Here is a 4705-nt window from a genome sequence, read left to right on the forward strand (position 1 = left end):
AAAAACCCTTTCTCCCAAATTTTCAGGGAGATGGATTTGAGTAATTCCTCCCCCTGATCACATGGCGCCTATGATGGTAAACCCTTTCTCTGCTGTAGCACCAGCTGTCTCGGCGCCTTGGTTGGGCAATGAACTTGGCTGGGCCCTCACATTGTTTTATAAGATCTGATTCTGTTTCAGTATGTGGTATTTTACCATAGCACTTGGACTCAAGTGTAACTTTTCAACCTCAAATGCTAATCCTGATTCATTGTATGGGGTAAAAATTTCAGATCAGTCTCTATCTATGCCAGAGAGTCAAACAGCTTGAGTTGCTGGGGTTTCAGGAGGAGGTGGGGCCCCCAGTGGCTGACCCACCGAGGCCCCTCAGGCACCTACTGCACCCACAGCCTTAGCCAACATGGGCGCTCAGGCTGTGCAGTCCCACAGCTCCCCACAGTGCATATCGTCACCTGCCTGCACCTCCCGTTCCATTCCTTCTCTTTCTCTTTGTCTTTTCCTCTCCCTTGCTTTTCTGTCTCTCTTTTCCCTATGCACAGTCCTCACCCCTTCTTCCTCCACTGAAGGCTGGTGCCGGCAGCCAAGACGGGTTCCCTTTCAGAAGATCATGGTAAGGGGGCTGGCTGGGGTAATCTACCAGCAGGATGGCAGAGGAAAGTCATTTACCCACCAGCTCTTCGAGGGATCAGCGAATACCTAACACTGCTGCTTCTTAACCCCATTTTAGGGACTTTGGGCAGAAACTTTCCCAACTCCTGTGCCGCCCCAGCCATAGCTAGCATCCCAAGAATGTATGGTAGAGAAAGACGGAATTGAAAAATCAGAGTTGACATAAACATTAATTATTACTGCAAGGATAGGAACATTTTCTGTTCCCAGAGTGGAAAGAACAGTGGTGAGAAGGTACTGAGGACAAAGCACTGGGGACCTCTCTGTCAGCCCTGGTTTTCCTGCCAGTGACCTCAGCAGACAGATCGGCCCCTGGAGAACTTAGAAAATGCTGATGCCTGGGTCCTACCCTCAGAAAATCTGCCGCAATTGGTCTGAGGAGTGGCCTGGCATCAGGATTTTTCTGAAGCTTCTCAGTCAACCCAATGTGCAGAGGAGACTAGCGCTCACTGGCTTCATCAAGTGAGACTTTAAGGATTAAAAGAAACCAGAGCGAGAACCTAGGTCTTCCTGATCTGACAAATAAGGGAGGAAGGGAGGCTGTGGCTGTTTACTGAGCATCCGTGGGGCATGGGGCACTTTCTATTTTCAAATATGTGATCTCATTTCGTCCTGACAATGCTCCTATCCAGTAAGTGATTGCTGCTTCTCACGTACCAAGAAGAAACAAACTCAGAGTTTCCGTCTCTCCCTCGCTTGGCTCCACTTTCCCCTACGTTAACCTCTCTGTAAATTCATGTATTCCTTTTGCCCACAAGTTTTTATTAGAAACATGTTCTGCGCCAAGATAATACTGGGCACTGGGCACAGGGAGAAGAACATGAAACAATGAGAGAGATTATACGCAGAGCTATGAGCTGATTCCTCAGTTTATATTTTGCTGAACCTGAGGACTTCCCATCATGTATAATTACATGGCTTCCCTGATAGGCCTCTGTCTACTGTGATGGTTGTTGATATCTTAAATAAGAATCATTAAAGCATTACTTGTCCCTGACCTGACCACTGAGGCTTCAATGGCCAGTGGAAGTCCAGGGTCGTTTCACATCCTGTGTGTTGTTCATTCTTCTCCTCTTCACATACAAACATTGTCTTTTTTCCCATGATTCTTATCCAAATCCTACCCATTAGACAGGGCAACCTCAGAAACACTTCCTTTCACAGACTTCCCTCATCTCCCTAATTGTTTTAGCATTTTAGAAGTTTTATCATTATCTTAACATCTAATTAAATTTTTTTGGATTGTTCTTTATTGTGATATAATTTATATGTATTAGATAAGAAACTTTTCTTGGAAAAAGTATCCAATGGCTCTGCCTTCACGCGTCCCTGTGGCAGCAGCTCTGGCCTTGACATGCAGAATGACGCCGGCGAGTTCGTGGACCTATACGTGCCACGGAAATGCTCCGCTAGCAACCGCATCATCGGTGCTAAGGACCACACATCCATCCAGATGAACGTGGCTGAGGTTGACAAGGTTACCGGTAGATTTAATGGCCAGTTTAAAACCTATGCTATCTGTGGGGCCATTCGCAGGATGGGTGAATCAGATGATTCCATTCTTCAATTGGCCAAGGCTGATGGCATCGTTTCAAAGAATTTCTGACTGGAGAGAATCTGGGATGTGGAATGAATGCCATAAATAAATAGTGAAACCCACAAAAAAAAAAATAAATAAAAAGTATCCAATGTACACAGCCCTATTATGAAACTAATTTATAGCTTTCATATAAAAGCTATAACCTAATTATAGCCTAAGAATATGGGGAGGGGGGTGAGGAGGGGAGGGGAGTGGATGGGTGGAGGGAGGGTGATTAGAGGGATCACCTCTCTGGTTTGTCTTACAAGGATACAAGTGAATCTTTCTAAAAGTAGAATATAAACGTCTTAACACAGTAACTAAGAAAATGACATAAAGGCTATGTTAACCAGTTTGATGAAAATATTTCAAATTGTATATGAAAACACCACACTGTACCCCATGATTGCATTAATGTACACAGCTATCATTTAATAAAAAAAAAGAAACTTTTCTCAGTATTTTTAACTATATATGTAAAGCCAAATGATAAATCAAGTATAGTAGTTCGACTCTCCCCTCTTATATTAAAATATATGTATATTTTATATATATACACACAAACCTTAAGCTATACCTGAACATTATAGTTCAATAAAATCTAAGAACATGTGGGATAGAGGACACCATATAATGGCTGCACTAATTCTTATTTAACTAAATAACCAATGTTCTAGTTTTTTAAAACAACATTTTAATGGGATGAAGTGTATGATTAACTTTCCTTCTCAACCCCTCTCCCACAGAGAACTCTGTGTCTGTTGAATGACTGACTGTTACTACGTATTCGGCATTCATCTCCTGACACCTATTTTTGTTTTGGTTTGCTTTCTATTATGTTTCTACTTTTTTTCTCTCTATCAAAGCTACATAAGCACACACACACACATACATATATATGTGTGTGTATATATATATATATATTTTTTTTTTTTTTGAGACAGAGCCTCAAGCTGTCCCCCTGGGTAGAGTGCCATGGCATTACAGCTCACAGCAACCTCCAACTCCTGGGCTCAAGCGAGTCTCCTGCCTCAGCCTCCCAAGTAGCTGGGACCACAGGTGCCCGCCACAACGCCCGGCCGTTTTTTGGTTGCAGCCATCATTGTTGTTTGGAGGGCCCAGGCTGGATTCGAACCCTCCACCTTAGGTGTATGTGGCTGGTGCCTTAGCCACTTGAGCCACAGGCGCCGAGCCCATAAGCATATGTTTTAAAAAACAAGTAGTTTTACAAAACATATTAGAAAAAAAGACGAGCCCCCTGCTCCACCAAAGACCCTGGGTCTGAGTTTCTGACTGCACAAAATAGAATTCAGGAGACACTAAGGAGGGACTACCAGTGAAAGACGGGGGATTGAACTCATGTGATCAGGACTCTTCTCCCCAGAAATACCTCTATAAAATGTTGAAACAGGCAGACATCCACAGGGATAAAGAGAACACAGGAGGAATTGAGAGCTACACCGTTTTAGAAACTAAAAAGCAGAAGAATGTATGGCAATTAAATTAAATTAGCAGTTCTGAGAAAATTAAATCTTTAGCCAGCAGGGAAGAGTCACGATCTAAGCCAATTCTTACCACAGGAACAATCTCAGAAAGTCTTAAGAAATAAAAACACCATATAGTTCTGGAATTAGTGATGAACTGGGACTAGAATCTGCAAGGTCAGTCGAAATTCTGTTTTAAAGCCAAGTTGCCTATCCCCTGCCTCTTTGGAACGTGAGCATTAGTCTTTTTCCCACCTCAGCAGAAGACTAGATAGGTTTAGTTTTTAATAAGGGGCCTGAGAGACCCCAGGCACAATTGAGCACAGGGATATTACACTGAACAGAGAGGGGTTACAGGACCAGGGGCAGACCTCCTGCCCCACTTAGCCAGAAAGTTGCACACGGCATCCTTTTGTTATTTTCATGATGTGTGTAGTTACGGGCACAGAGAGAGGAACATGAAACAGTGAAAGAGATTATAGGCAAAGCTATGAGCTGATTCCTCAGTTTATAATTTGCTGACCCTGAGGACTTCCCGCTTTCATTCCTAATGTGGTAAATTTATATTTATTTTTGATCAATCTTGCTAGGGGGTTATTAATTTTTATAATCTTTTCAAAAACCAGTTCCTGGCTATCTTGCTTTCTCTTTGTTGCAGTTCTTTCTTTTTTTTTTTTTGAGACAAAGTCTCACTTTGTCACCCTCACTAGGGTGCAGTGGCATCACAGCTCACAGCAACCTCAAACTCCTGGGCTTAAGCAATTCTCTTGTCTTAGCCTCCCAAGTAGCTGGGACTACAGGCACAACCATGATGCCTGGCTATTTTTTGTTGCAGTTGTCATTGTTGTTTAGCTGACCCAGGCTGGGTTCGAACCCCCCAGCCTCTGTGTATGTGGCTAGTGCCATAACCACTGTGCTAGGGGCGCCGAAACTCCTTGTTGTATTTCTCCTCGCTATTTTATTGACCATTATT

The 4705-nt window shown here is 43.2% G+C and overlaps 1 pseudogene across 1 annotated transcript; it reads left to right on the forward strand.

The window, feature by feature from the left end:
- The first annotated feature begins 2004 nt into the window (after window positions 1-2004).
- Window positions 2005-2350, forward strand: LOC100940542 (annotated as a pseudogene). Its single transcript, XR_001161583.2, has one exon. The product of XR_001161583.2 is annotated as a 40S ribosomal protein S21 pseudogene (transcript).
- The last annotated feature ends 2355 nt before the right edge of the window (window positions 2351-4705 follow it).

The sequence above is a fragment of the Otolemur garnettii genome, unplaced genomic scaffold (assembly GCF_000181295.1).
Source record: "Otolemur garnettii isolate 467f Iridium unplaced genomic scaffold, OtoGar3 scaffold00113, whole genome shotgun sequence".
Taxonomy (NCBI): domain Eukaryota; kingdom Metazoa; phylum Chordata; class Mammalia; order Primates; family Galagidae; genus Otolemur; species Otolemur garnettii.